Source organism: Sapajus apella, unplaced genomic scaffold (assembly GCF_009761245.1).
Source record: "Sapajus apella isolate SASKATOON/1434 unplaced genomic scaffold, GSC_monkey_1.0 scaffold62, whole genome shotgun sequence".
NCBI classification, from domain to species: domain Eukaryota; kingdom Metazoa; phylum Chordata; class Mammalia; order Primates; family Cebidae; genus Sapajus; species Sapajus apella.
The window spans coordinates 10,280,757-10,297,286 of NW_022437002.1; positions in this window are offsets into that span (position 1 = coordinate 10,280,757).

Here is a 16,530-nt window from a genome sequence, read left to right on the forward strand (position 1 = left end):
TGAATTAACAAATGACAGATTTTCTTTTTGTTTCAGTTCTTTTAAAAAAAAGTAAAATATTTCAGATATAATTGAAGCTGTGTATGCTCCTGGTTGATCTCGTTCTTTTTCCTCCCTCTCCTGAGGCAAACACCGCCCTCAAGTCAGTGTTTTTCATTCTCATGCATAGTTTCATACTATTGCTACATATGTATGCATTACAAACAATATGTGGTGTTGTTCTGCACATTTTCAAAGTTTATATAAATGGTATCTTACGATGCATATTCTATAATTTCCTTTTCCATTTTGATAGTTGTAGCTCTAGATTATTCTGTTTGCTACATGACATTGCATTGTGTTACTATATTACAATTTATTTATTTCTCCTTTTGTTTAGGAACACTGAAGTCATTTCTAACTTTTAGCTATTACAAACAACAGCACAGATAAATATTCTTGTAAAAGACTCTTTCTGAAAAATGCAAAATTGCCCTGTTGGTCCACAGAATGTGCTTTTCTTCAATATTGTTAAATGTGGCTAAATTGCTCCCCAAAGCACGCTCCCAGAAGTATAATTAGAGATCTGTTTTTCCATACCCTGAACAATACTTGATGTTGTCAGCCTTTTAACGTTTGCTGGAATAATGTCTATAAAATGATATTTCATGGTTGTTTTAATTTAAATTTCTCCAATTTACTAGTGAGACTGAGAATCATATATATATGTGTGTGTGTGTGTATATACATGCATATATGTGTGTCTCTATATGTGTGTGTATATATATTTATGTGTGTGCATATATATATACACACATAAAACTATATTGTTCTGTTCATATCTTTTGCCCTCTTTCTCTTATTAACATGAAGACTTTAAAAACTATATATGTGGCTGGGCACAGTGGCTAATGCCTATAATCTCAGCACTTTGGGAGGCCGAGGCAGGTGGATCACAAGGAGTTCAAGACCAGCCTGGCCAATATGATAAAACCCCATCTCTACTAAAAATACAAAATTAGCTGAGCCTGGTGGCAGGCGCCTGTAATCCCGGATACTCGGGAGGCTGAGACAGGAGAATCATTTGAGCCCAGAAGGCAGAGGTTGCAGTGAGTTAAGATCACACCACTGCATTCCAGCCTGGGCGACAGAGCAAGACTCCGTCTCGAAATAAAACAAAACAAAACTATATATATATTTTTCACTCAAAATGGATTAAAAACTTAAACATTAGATGTGAAACTGTAAAGCTACTAGAAAGAAATATATAGGAAAAGCTTTCTGACATTAAGTTTGGGCAGTGATTTCTTGGATATGACCCCAGAAACACAGGTGACAAAAGCAAAAAGGACCAAAAAATAGACAAATAGGATTGCATCAAACTAAAAAACTTCTACACAGCAAAGAAATCATTAATAAAATGAAGAGACAACCCACAGCCTGAGATAAAATATTTGCAAATCATACATTAGATAAAGGGCTATATCCAAAATATACAAGAACTCAAAATACTCACTAACAAGAAAACAGATAACCCTATTAAAAATGGGCAAAGGACATAAGTAGACGTCGCGCAAAAGAAGATACACAATGGCCAGCAGATATATGAAAAATGCTCAGTGTTGCTAATTATCAGAGAAATGCACATGAAAATCACAGTAAGATGTCACCTCATACCTGTTGGATTGACCATTATCAAAGATGAGTGTTGGTAAGGACGTGGAGAAAAGGGAACCCTACTGGTGGTATGGTAAAGTAGTAGAACCATTTTGGAAAACGGGATGGAGGTTCCTCAGAAAATGAAAAACAGACTTACAATATGATCCGGCAATCCCACTACTGGGTATACATCCAAGGGAATTGAAATCAGTATATTGATGAGATGTTTGTACTCTCACAGTCGTTCCAGTATTATTCACAATAGCCAAGATATGCACACAACCTAACTGTCCATCAATGGATAAGTGGATTTTTAAAATGTGGCATATATACACAATGTAATACTATTAATATTCAGCCTTAAAAAAAACCAGGAAATTCTGTTATGGATGAACCTAGAGGACACTGTGCTAAGTGAAATAAACCAGGCACAGAGACATAAATATCGTATGATCTCATTTATTTGTGGAATCTAAAAACGTTGAACTCAGAAGCAGAGAGTAGAATGGTGGTTGCTAGAGGCTTGGGACAGTGGGATGGACAGAGAAAGAGAAGATGTTGGTCAATGGGTGCAAGGTTTCAGTTAGGAGGCATAAGTTCTGTTGTTCTATTATGCAACATGGTGACTACAGTTAATAATGATGTACTGTCTGTCTCAAGATAGTGAAAAGAATTTTAAATGTTCTCACCACAAGGAAATGATACATATTTGATATGATGGATATGCTAAAAATACATATTCTGAATATTAATTATTTGTTGGTCATATGCATTACAAAGATATTCTAGTCTGCGACTTGTCTTTTTCTTCCAGTCTTTTAAAGTCGTAAAATGAAACATACCTTCAGAAAGGTGCTTAAGACATAAATGTTCAGTATAATTACAAAGTGAACACTCAGGGAAATTACCACTCAATTTAAGAGGTAGAAGAAACCCTTCATATGTCCCTTCCTAATCATACTTTCTTCCTTTCTCCTGGATGTAACCATTATCCTGATTTTTATTGATCATACTCTTGTTTTTCTATATAGTTTAGCCACCAATGTAGCTGTCTCAGAAACACTATTGGTTAGTTTTTCCTGCATTCGAACTTTATACAGGCAAAATCATTTTGCACATTTTATGTCTTGCTTCTTTGATTCAACACGTTTGTGAGATTAATCCTCGTGATATATGACTGTGGTTCCTCATTTTCACTGCTGATGGCATTTTATCAAATGAGCAATCCACAAAAATTCTACTATTGATTTGTTTCACCCCCCCCCAGTTTTTGAATATTTCAAACAATATCACTGTAAAAATTCTTGTACATGTCTCTGGGCACACACATGTGTGAGTTTCTCCAGGGACTGTATCTAGGAGAGGAGTTTCTTAATCAGAAGGTATGCATATCTTCAGCTTTATTAGAGAACCCCAACTTGTTTTCCAAAGTGACTGTTGTGGCTTGTCTTTTACTTTGCATATGATAGCTATTGCTGAATACAGTTTTAAAATTAAAGTTAAATTTATCCATATTTTTCTTTTCTCATAGTGTCTAGTTTGAGAAATTCTCTACCCTGAAGATGTTTTCATGTTTTTTTCTAAATGTCTTAAAGTTTTGTGTTTTCTATTTAGATTCTTAATCTACCCAGAATTAATTTTCATATGTGATGAAAAATGTAAGCAGCTAGTTTAATTATTTTTGCAATAAGTATGGTCAATTGTCTCAGTGCCATTTATTGAAGAAGTCATTCTTTCCTTATTGATCTGTGACATAACCTCTGTCACATACTAAGTATCCATTTAAGAGTGGATCTTTTCATTGAGATGGTTTTACTTTTATTTGCTATGTTATTTCTTTAATGGCTTAATTTATTCAGGTTTCTTATTTCTTTTTGAGCCAATTTTGGTAACTTTTATTTTCTAGAAATGTATAAGTCTTTATGTTTTCAAATTTTAAAACATAAAGCTGGTCATATTCTAATTATTAAAGTCTCAGTTTTAGTTACATCCCCTTCTTTATATCTAATTTTACGTATTTATGCCTTTTTTCTTTGTTCCCATGTTTAGTCTTGTTGGAAGACTGTTTTATTAGTTTTTTTTTTCCAAGAGAAATAGCTTTTGTCTTAGTTAATTCTATTATTTTCTTATTTTATTAATGTCTACCCTTATTTTTAAGATTTACCGTCTTGTTTTTGTTGACTGCAACCTTTTTATTGATTCTTCAGTTAAATACAACATTTATTTTCTAACTTTATTTTAATTGGTACATTTACAGTTACAAATTCTCTTGCAGTTACATAGTTTTAATCTGCAAACTTCAATTACAGTTCATGCAAAATACTTATAATTTTTGTTGTGATGTCCTCTTTCACAATAAGTTATTTAGAAAAGCTTTTTAAAAATTTCAACGTATGTCTGTTTTCTTTGAATTTAACACTTATGGTTGCTTTCTAATTTAGATTTATTGCCACAAAAGAAAATGATATTACTTCTTTGTTGAGATTTCCTGTGTGTCGTAGTATTATAGGTGGTTAATTTTTGTAAATAATTCATGTGAACTGGAAGAGAATGCATTCTCTCTGTGTATTGGTTGAAAGCTCTATATGCATTTATTAGAAAATATATTGATTTAGTTGTTCAAATTTTATATACCTCAACATTTTGTCTACTTGGCATATATTTTTTTTTTTTTTTTTTTTTGAGACGGAGTTTCACTCTGCTGCCCAGGCTAGAGTGCAGTGACATGATCTCAGCTCGTTGCAAGCTTTTCCTCCCAGGTTCAAGCGATTCTCCTGCCTTTGCCTCCCGAGTAGCTGGGATTACTGGTGTGTGCTACCACGCCTGGCTAATTTTTGTATTTTTAGTAGAGATGAGGCTTCACCATATTAGCATGGCCGGTCTGGAACTGCTGACTCAAGTGATCTGCCTGCTTCAGCCTCCTAAAGTGCTACTGTTACAGGCATAAACCACCGCACTCAGCCACTTGGTACATGGTGTCTAACAGAAGTTTGTTAAAAATCTCCCATTATGTTTTTATATTAGTCATTTTTTTTTCGAATCCTGTCTGTATCTGTATTGCATGTTTTCAGGTAATGTTTTAGGTGCATATAAATTCATTATTATACTTTATTTTGGTGGATTTTTTCTTTATATAAGTATATGTATCATATAATATAGTATATATATTAAATATGTATATAATATATTGTTACATACTATTATACCTTACATTTTAGTTTGTCTGATATTAATATTACTACAGCAGTTTCGTTGTTGTTTTCATAATTTCATGTTGTATATTTTCTATGTCTTCATTTCAACATTTTTTTTTTTTTTTTGAAACAGAGTTTTTCTCTTGTTGCCCAGGCTGGAGTGCAATGGCATGGTCTCAGCTCACCTCTGTCTCCTGGGTTCAAGCTATTTTCCTGCCTCAGCCTCCTGAGTAGCTGGGACTATAGGCATGTACCACCACGCCCGGCTAATTTTGTATTTTTAGTAGAGACAAGGTTTCTACATGTTGGTCAGGCTGGTCTCAAACTCGAGACCTCAGGTGATCCACCTGCCTCGTCCTCCCAAAGTGTTGGGATTACAGGTGTGAGAGCCACTGTGCCCGGCCAATTTCAACATTTCTAATTAATTTTATTTCGGATGTGTCTCTTGTAAGTGTTTTACTGGATTTTCATCTAATCATCCAATCTATTTTAGTAGTTGGACTTTTAAATTTATTTGTTTATTTTACATTTGTCTTAGCAACAGAGCCTGAAGCAATGTTGGGTCATTAAGAGAGAGAGAAAGGGTATCTGAGGCAAAGGAGAATGGAAAGCCCGTGTAAGGACTTCACAGCACACCACGAGACAATGCCAATGCTTGACAGATATACTCACTTGGCCTCTTGGCACATCTCCACACATGCTGTACAGACATATGCATGCCTTGGAAAATCCATTGAAGGGAAGCAAGGAGAAGGCATTTATCTGCTGGCTCTGTTCTGTCTCCTATCTCTAATTAGGCAGTTTGGCCCTTGGGGACTTAACTCTTCTGAACTTCAGGCTGAGTTACCTGGTTCATGTATTGTGACATAGAGTGCCAACAGAGTGGGAAAGGACAGAGACAATGGGCAGCAGCCTCCAGCCACAGACCCAACAGAGTTGACTGTCACTTGCCAGTGGCTATAGAAAAGCAAGAGGCTGAGTGTCTGGGAGACAGGTGTGTCCAAGAGAATTCGAGGGTATGTGCAAGATGCATCTCGTACAACGTTTATTGTAATCATTGATATATTTACATTATTTTTTCAACCAACTTCTTCTGTGCTTGGTTTTCTGTTTTTTTTTTTTTTTCCTTCTCCTTTTCTTACATTCTGTTGAACTGAAAAGGTTTTCTACATCCATTCTTCCTCCAAATACCCTTTTCCCCCTCTGTAACAGTTTGGAAAATAGACTGTGTTTTTCATTGTATTGTGGTTATCCTAGAATTTTTATTTACTTAATTGTATACATATACTTAAGTACACATTTTTTTTCTAATGAATTTAAGTCGATCAATATTTCTATCCTTTTCCCAAACATGACACAGACCTTAACTTACTTTAATCACTAATTGGATATCTTTCTTATCTAATTATTATTATTTCTAGTCATAGTTTTGCCTATTATAAAAAATTATTTCTTTCAGTTAACAGTTAATTAAATTTACTGACTTTTTATTTTCTAGCTCATTAGCTTCCCTCTAAATTTAGATTTCTCCTTCTGAAGTATATCCTTTAAGTTCTTTTTTTTGTTTTTGTTATTTAAAATAGACATTATCTTTTTAGATTTACAGAAAAAGTTGAGAAGATAGTAGAGATTTCCAAAATATCCTCTACATTTTCCCCTATTATTAACATCTCACCTTCGTGTGAAATTCTTGTTACAATTAGGGAACCACTATTGATACATAATTATTAACTAAAGTCATACTTTAACCAGATTTCCTTAGTTTTTATCTAATGTTGTTTTTCTGTTCCAAGACTTCATCCAGAATACCACATTACGTTTAGTAAGGAGTTTTGAGGAGTAATGGTCAAGTATTTCATAGGATGCCTCACAATGGGAATTTGTCTGCTGTTTTTCTCATGATAAGACTGTGGTTATGGGTTATTGGGAGACAGACTACAGAGACAAAGTGCCATTTTCATTGCATCATGTCAAGGGTGCATAACATATTATCAACACGATTTATGACAGTTGATATTGGCTTTGATCTCCTGGCTGAGGTGGTGTTTGTCAGGTTTCTCCACTGTAAAGTTATCCTCCCTGCTCCTTCCATAGTGTACTGTTTGGAAGGAAGCTATGTGCAGCCCACACTTAAAGAGTGGGAGGTTGTGCTCCTCTTCCTTGAGGGTGGAATATCTCTAATTTGTTCAATTGTTTGTTTATGTAAGCAGGACTCAGAAATATTTATTTTGGATTAGAATCTGTCATACCTTATTTGTTGTGTTGTTCAAATTGTTCCAGCTTTGGCCATTGGGAGCTCTTTCCATTGGCTCTTGTCCTCCTCTGACACACCTTCATCATAGGTTGCTGCTGAACACTTCCTTACTTTATGGCACTATGAGAAGTTCCAGGATCATCTTGTCCATTTCCTGCCCCAGTCCTAGAATCAACTGTTTCTCAAAGATCCTGCTTCCTTTATTGGAGGACGATATTAGAAACCAAGATCTAGGCATTAAGTGTGCTTGTTGCTACTGAGTTGTTAATTCTTTTATGCCCTTTCAGTTGATAGCACAAATGCTTTTATGTTAACCCATGTATATATACAAATATATTACTGGCCAGGTACAGTGGCTCATGCCTATAATCCTAGCACTTTGAGATGCCAAGGCAGGTGGATCGCTTGCGCTTAGGAGTTCCAGACCAGCCTGGGCAAAATGGCGAAACCCTGTCTTTACAAAAAAAAACACAAAAATTAGCTGGGTGTGGTGGTGCATGCCTGTAGTACCAGTTACTGGGGAGGCTGAGGCAGGATTGCTTGAGCCTAGGAGGTGGAGGTTGCAGTGAGCCAAGTTAGTGCCACTACACTCCAGCCTGTGCAAGAGAGTAAGACCCTCTTACTCTCAAAAACAAAAACAAACAAAAACAAAAACAAACCCAAAAAACCAAAAAGCACAATATATTAGCCTGGGTTCTTCAGAGAAACAGAACCAGTAGTAAATATATTGTTATAAGGAATTGGCTCACATGATTATAGAAGCTGAGAAGTCCAAAATCTGAAGTTGGCAAGCTGGAAACTCAGAAGAGCTGATGTTCTAAATTCCAGTCTAAGTCTGAATCCAAAGGAAGGAGCAGGCCAATGTCCCAGTCTGGAGAGAGTCAGTCACAAAGATTTTTTTTTAAGCACAAACACATTTATTTATTAACCAAAAGGATGATCCTAATTAACTCAGCACTTTGAAACAGTTACAAGCTTTGCAAAAAATGGGCGTAATGGCCAAAATGAGAATTTTTTCTTATTCAGCCTTTTCTTCTATTCAGGCCTTCAACAGATTGAATGAGGCCCACACACAATGCGGAGAACAATCTGCTTTACTCTGTCTACTGATTCAAAATTAATCTCATCTAGAAACACTCTCACAGACACACCCAGAAGTAATGTTTAACCAAATGTCTGGGCCAAGTCAAGTTGAGACACATAAAATTAATTATAACATATCTAAAAATTTTCTGTAATTAATTAGAAAAAACTGTTCCAAAATTCACATGGGACCAAAAAGGAGCCCAAATAGTCAAAGCAATCCTAAGCAAAAAGAACAAAGCTGGAGGCATCACATTACCTGACTTCAAACTGTACTGCAAGGCCACAGTAAACAAAACAGCATGGTACTAGTATAAAAACAGACACATAGGCCAAAGGAACAGAATAGAGAACCCAGAAATAAAGCCACATATCTACTTTCCTCAGTTACTGAACTAATTTACATTCTCACCAGCCATCTGATCTTCAACAGTTGACAAACATAAACAATGGGGAAAGGATTCCCTATTCAATAAATGGTGCTAGCATAACTGGCTAGCCATATGCAGAAGAATGAAACTGAACCCCAACCTTTTACTATACACAAAAAATTAACTCAAACGTTGATTGGATTAAGACTTAAATGTTAGACTTAAAACTTTAAAAATCCTGGAAGAAAAAATCTAGGAAATACCCTTCTGGACATTGGCCTTGGCAAAGAATTTATGACTAAGTCCTCAAAAGCAATTGCAACAAAAAGAAGAGTTGACAAGTGGGATCTAATCAAACTAAAGAGCTTCCGCACAACAAAAGAAAATATCAACAGAGTAAAAAGTCAACCTACAAAATGGGAGAAAATATTTTCAAACTATGCATCCAACAAAGATCTAATATCCAGCATCTATAAGGAATTTAATTCAAGAAGCAAAAAATAACCCCCTTAAAATGTGGGCAAAGGACATCGACGGATACTTCTCAAAAGACAAACAAGTGATCGCTTCTCGGCCTTTTGGCTAAGATCAAGTGAAGACATACAAGTGGCCAACAAATATATGAAAAAACATTCAACATCACTAATCATCAGAGAAATGCAAATTAAAACCACAATGAGATACCATCTCACAGAGTCAGAATGGCTATTACTAAAATGTCAAAAAATAACATGTTGATGAGGCTGCAGAGAAAAGGGAAAGCTTATACACAGCTGGTCAGAATGTAAATTAGTTGAGTAACTGTGGAAAGCAGTTTGGAGATTTCTCAAAGAACTAAAAATATAACTACCATTCAACCCAGCAATCCCATTACTGGGTATACACCCAGAGAAAAATAAATTATTCTACCAAAAAGACACAAGCAGCTGTATGTTTATTGCAGCAGTATTCACAATAGCAAAGACATAGACTCAACCTATGTGCCCATAAGTGGTGGACTGGATAAAGAAAACGTGGTCCATACATATCACGGAATACTAGGCAGCCATAAAAAAAGAATAAAATAATGTCCTTGCAGCAGCATGGATGGAGCTGGAGGCCATTGTCCTAAGCAAATTAATTCAGAAACAGAAAACCAAATACCACATGTTCTCGTTTATGAGAGCTAAACATTGGGTACACATGGACATAAGATGGGAACAGTAGCTATTAGGGACTACTAGAGTAGGGAGTGGGGATGGTTGAAAAACTACATATTGGGTACTATGCTCACTATCTCAGTGATAGGATCAGTCATACCCCAAGCCTCAGCATCATACAACAGATCCATGCAATGGAACTACACATGTACCTCTGAATCTGAAAGTTGATATTTAAACATTAAACCACTTAACAAAAAAAATTCTCTAATTAACGATTTGTGTCTGTATTAAGCTAACCATGAGTTCATAGTAATTTCTCCAACTCTAATCTGTGGGTTATTCTGGTCTACCCCTTTTATCTGTAAACTCCCACCTCAAAGGTGAGAAACCTGGTCCCCAATATCCACCATCCATTACTTAGTTGTCCAGTTCCAATATATGTATACAGAGGTACTAGAATCCTTAAACCATACGTTGTGAGAAACAGTAACTTTATTCAGTAGAGAAGAGTGCTCAAATGCAGGTCCTTTTGCCTTTAGTCTCATAGACTAATTTCCAAAATTACTTAGGTAAATACTTGATGTCTCACCCTCTTCAGTGAGGTTGTTTTTTTACAATACTGGTAAATTCTCTTACCACAGTCTGCATTCCTTTCTGGGATTCCCTCCCTCCTAACTGACTTCTTAAAATTTGTGTACATTGTTTTCTTTCTGCTGTCAAGTCTATGGGTTTGAGAAATGTCTATTGTAATGTGTCTACCATTACAGTATCATACAGTATAGTTTCTCTGCTCTAACAAATTCCCATGCTTCACCTATTTATTGCTCCCTTCTACCCTAAAACCCTGGGAGCACATGGATTTTTTCTTTATCTATGGTTTTGCTTTTTCTAGAATGTCATATAATTTGAATCATACACAATATAGTATTTCCATAGTATCTTCTTTCATTTAACAATGGGCATTTAAGTTTTCTCCAAATCTTTTTTGTGGCTTGATAGCTCATATATTTTTTATTGCTAAATAGTACTCCACTATGTGGATGTACCACAGTTTGTTTTACCATTCACATGTCAAAGGAAAGCTTGGCTGCATCCAGTTTTTGGAGATTGTGAAAAAAACTTGTATAAAAATTCCCATGCAGGTTTTTGTGGGAACATAAAATTTGAAATCAATTGAGTAAATACCTACGAGTGTGATTTCTGGATTGTTAGGCTACGTTTAGCTTTGTAAGGCACTGCCAAACTGTCTTTCAAAGTGGACAAACCATTTTGCATTCCCACCATCAATGAATGATATAGTTCCTGTCATTCCACATCCTCACCAACATTTGGTATTGTCACTTAAACTTAAAAAAAAAAAAATTTGGCCACTGTAATAAGTGTGTGATGGTATCCTATTATTGTTTTAATTTGCAATTCTGTGATGACAAATGAGGTTGAACATATTTTTGTATGCTTATTTTTCATTTGCATATCTTCTTTGGTGAGGTGTCTGTTCACATCTTTGCCAATTTTTAATTAGGTTGTTTGTTTTCTTATTGTTAAGTTTTAAGAGTTTTTTAATGTATATTTTGGATGTACAACTACTATGTGTTTTGCAAATATTTTCTCCCAGTCTGTGGCTTGTCTTTTAATTCTCTTAACTGTATCTTTCACAGAGGAAAAATTTTAACTTTAATAAGGTTTACTGTGTCAACTTTTTTCCTTCATGGTGTGATAATGTGAAATTATACATTTGGTCTTTGTCTTCTTTCCCTAAATATACAAATCCTAAAATCCTTAGATTCTCTAAAGTTATTTTTTTTTGTATGCTAATGATGAACTGATGGTTGGCAACCTCTACATAGCTTTAGGATGGGGGCTGGTCACCAGAAAGACCAAGGCATAATTAGAGGTTTGAAGCTTTTAGCTCCACCCCCAACCTCCTCAGAGGGGACAGGGGCTCAAGGTTAAGTTGATCACTAGTGGCCAATTATTTAATCAATTATGCCTGTGTAATGAAGCTTCCATAAAAACCCAAAAGGAATGGATTTGGAGAGCTTCTACATAGGTCTATATATGGGGGTTCCTGGAGAGTGGCACACCCACGGGGTACATGGAAGCTCCATGCCCCTTCCTCCATATCTTGCATTATGCATCTCTTCATCTGTATTCTTTGTAATTTCCTTTATAATAAACTGGTAAATATGTTTCCCTGAGTTCTGTGAGCCACTCTAGCAATTAATCGAACTCGAAGAGGGGGTTGTGGGAATCCCAATTTAAAGCTGATTGATCAGAAGTTCTGGAGACCTGGATTTGTGGCTGGTACCTGAAGGAGGGGCATTGTCGTAGGACTGAGCCCTCAACTTGTGGGATTTGGCCACTATCTCCAGGTAGATAGAGTCAGAAGTGATTTGGAGGACATCTAGATGGTGTCTGCTGCAGAACTGATTGTTTGCTTGGTGTGTGAGGAATATCTTCCACACATTTGGTCACAGTAGTCCTCCGTGTTAATTACTGTGTTAAGTGGGAGAAGAGGAAAAACACAGTTCGTGTGTGTTTTTCCACTATCACATAGATTGTGCTTTTGGTGTGGTTTCCAAAATGTCATTGCCAAACACAATGTCACTTAAATTTTGTCTTATGTTTTTTTCTAACATTTTTTAGTATTGCAGTTTATATTTAGGTTTGTGTTCCATTTTGAGTTAATTTTTCTGAAAGGTTTAAGGTTCAAATCTAGATTTTTTTTTTTAATTTTAAAAGACTATCCTTTGATCATCTTAATTTAAACTTATCTCAAGTCTTGGGATTGAATAGTGTCAGTCTCCCAACTTTGTTCTTCTTCATGTGTTGACTTTTCTGAGTCTTTTGCCTTTCCATATATACTTTAGAATCAGTTTGTTGATATCCATAAAATACCTTTCTGAGATCTTGATTGAGACTGAGATTGATCAATTTGGGAAGAATTGACATCTTAGCAATTCTGAGTCTTGCTATTTATGAGCATGAAATATCTCTCCATTTATTTATATCTTCAATTTCTTTCATCAAAATTTTGCAGTTTTCCTTATGTAGATCCTGTACATGTTTTGTTAGGTTTATATCTAATTATTTAATTTTTTGATATTGAAAATTATACTGTACTTCAAATTTCAAAGTTCAATTATTGTCTCTATATACATATATATGCTAATGATTTTGTATATTGTTCTTATATCCTGCAACCTTGCCATTTGCCAATTCTAGGGTTTTTTTTTTTTGCTGATTCTTTGGGAATTAGACAATCATGTTATCTGCAAAAAGGGTATTTCTTTCTTTCTTCCTAATTTATATACATTTTATTTCCTTTTCTTACTTTGTTGCATTAGCTAGAACTTCCATTCAATGTTAAATAGAAGTGAAAGGGGACAGCCTTGTCTTTTTTGCAATCTTAGGGGAAAACATCTCTTTTCTTTCTTTCTTTGCTATTAAGTATGTTAGCTGTAGCTTTATTTTTTTGTAGTTAAAAAACATCAAGTTGAGGAAGTTCTCTATTCCTAATTATCTAAGTTTAAAAAAAACCCCATCAATTAATATTAGGGTTGTCAAATGCTTTCTCTGCATGAATTAATATAATCATGCGATTTTTCTTCTTTATTTTGTTGATGGGGTGGATAACAGCAATTGACTTTTTAATGCTGAACCAGCCTCATATATACCTTGAATAAATCCTACTTTATTATGGTATTTACATTTTTTATACATTGTTGGATTTAACTTGCTAATATTTTGTTGAAGATTTTTGCATCTGTGTTCATAAGAGATATTGGTATATAGATTTTCTTTCTTGTAATGTCTTTACCCAATTTTGATATTGGGGTAATGCTGGTCTCATAGAATTAGTTAAGAGAGGTTCCCTTGGCTTCTATTTTCTGGAAGAGATTGTAAAGAATTGATACAAATCCCTTCTTAAATTTTGGTAGAATTCAACAGAGAAATCATCTAAAACTGGTGCTTTCTTTTTTGAAAGAATATTAATTATTGATTTAATTTCTTAATAGATTTATTTAATAATCTATTCAGATTAACTAGTTCTCCTATTGTGAACTTTGGTTGCTCATGTTGTTCAAAGAATTTATTCATTTCATCTAAGTTATCAAATTTGTGGTCATGTAGTTATTCATAGTATTTATTATCTTTTTGATGTCCATGGGATCAATAGTGGTCACTCTTTCTTTATTTCTAATATCAGTAATTTGTGTTCTTTCTCTTTTTTTTTTGTTAGCCCAGCTAGAACTTTATCAATTTTATTGATCTTTTCCAAGACAGCATTTGGTTTTGTTGATTTCTCTCTTTTTCTGCTTTCAATTTCACTGATTTTTGTTCTAATTATTACTTATTTTCTTATGGTTACTTTAGGATTAAATTGATTTTTTTTTCTAATTTTCTAAGGTGGAAACTTAGATTTTTGATTTTTAAATCCTTCTTCTTTTCTAACATTGGCATCCAATGCTATAAATTTCCCTTTAAGCACAGCTTTCACTGCATTCCATATATTTTGATAAGTTGTATTTCTGTTTTCATCTAGTTTGAAATATTTTAAAATTTCTCTTAAGATTTTTTCTTTGACTCATGTGCTATTTAATGTGTCTTGTTTAATCTGTAAGTATTTGAGGCTATTTTACTGTTATTAATTTCTAGTTTAATTATATTATGGTCTGAGAGCAGACACTGAATAATTTCTGTTCTTTTAAATTTGTTAAGGTGTCTTTTATGACCCAGGATGTGCTCCACCTTGGTGAATGAGTCATGTGAGCAGGAGAAGAATGTGTATTCTGCTGTCATTGAATGAAATAGTTGATAGACATCAATTATATCTAGTTGATTAATCTAGTTGATTGATGGTACTGTTGAGTTCAAATACGTTCTTACTGATTTTCTGCTGACTTGATCTCTAAAGTACTGAAAGACAAATGTTTGGCAGTTCTCTTAGTTTTTGTCTCATGTATTTTAATAAACTGTTGCTTGGTGCATACATGTTAAGGGCTGTTAGGTCTTCTCTTGTTTTAATCGAGCATTTTATATGATTCCATTTTCTTTCCTCTCCTAGAATATTCATTATACTTCTTTTAAAACATGTTTGTGACGGCCAGGTGCAGTGGCTCATGCCTGTAATCCTAGCACTTTGAGAGGCCAATGTGGGTGGATCACCTGGGGTCAGGAGTTCAAGACCATCCTGGCCAACAGGGTGAAACGCTATCTCTACTAAGAATACAAAAATTAGCCAGGTGTGGTGGTGGGCACCTGTAATCCCAGCTACTCGGGAGGCTGAGGCAGGCAAATCTCTTGAACCTGGGAGACGGAGGCTGCAGTGAGCTGAGATTGTGCCATTGCACTTTAGACTGGGCAACAAGAGTAAAACTCTGTCTCAAAAAAAAAAAAAAGTTTCTGGTTTCCCTAGAGTTTGCAATATGCATTTACAACCAGTCTAGTTTTACTATGCTTAGTTCTGATGAGAAATATATTACACTTCTTTCTGATGAGAAGTCTTCACAGGTAGGGAAGATACTTTACAGCAGGGTGGGTTAGTCAATTTTCACACTGCTATAAAGAACTACATGAGAGTGGGTAATCTGTAAACAAAAAAGGTTTAATTGACTCACAGTTTCTCATGGCTGGAGGGGCGGGGCTCAGGAAACTCACAGTCATGGAGGAAAGTGAAGGGGAAGCAAGAGAGCATACAGGGGAAACTGCCACTTTTAAACCATCAGATCTCATGAGAACTCCCTCACTATTACAGGAACAGCATGAGGGAAACTGCCCCCATGATTCAGTCACCTCCCACCACATCCCTCCCTCAATGTGTGGTGGATTACAATTTGAGGAGAGATTTAGGTGGGGGTCACAGAGTGTTCCCAGCTTCCCTCTCTTGTTCCTTAATACGTGGTTGTCATTCATTCCACTTATTCATATACTATTATCATCTAATACATAGCTACTTTATCACTTTGAATAAATAGTTATCTATTAGAGCAATTCACAATAAGGAAAATAAAATATTTTATTTTAGCTTAATCTATTCCTTCTTTAGTGCTCTTTCTATCCCTATGTAGATTTAAATTTCTGACTTACATTATTTTTTCTCTTCCTGAAGAATTTCTTTAAACATTTCCTGCAGTGCAGGTATACTGGTGATGAATTCTCTCAGGTTTTGTTTGTTTGAGAAAGTCTTTATTTCTTCATTTTTGGAGGATAATTTTGTTGCATTAGAGTTCTAGATTCTTTTACTTTCAACCATTTAAATATTTTCCTCCGTTGTCTTTCAGTTTGCATAGTTTCTGATGAGAAGTCCAGTGTAATTCTTATCCTTATTCCTCTATAGGCAAAGCCTTCCTTTTCATCTGCTGTTTTCAGGACTTTTGTTTTTGTCTTTCTGCAGTTTGAATGTGCCATAACAGGGATAGTTGTTTTGGGATTCTTCCTGCTTGGTATTCTCTGAGCTTCCTGGGTCTGCGTTTTGTTATTATTAATTTTGAAAAATTTCTGGCCTAATGGAATAGTTCTTCTGTTCCCTCTTTCTTCTTCTGGTATTCCAATTACATGTATGTTGCAACTTTTGTGTTGTCACACGGTTCTTTAATGTTCTGTTCTCTTTCTTATTCTTTTGTTCTTTTCGGATTTCAGTTGGGAATTGTTCATTGACATATTTTCAATTTGTGATTCTTTCCTTGAGGTTAAGAATGAGTTGGTGAAAGACATTCCTCACTTCTGTTACAATGTGGCTTTTTTTATTTATAGCATTTTCTTTTGATACTTTCTTAGCATTTTTATCTCTCGGCTTATATTACCCATCTGTTCTTTCATGTTGTTTACTTTTTTCATTTTAGTCT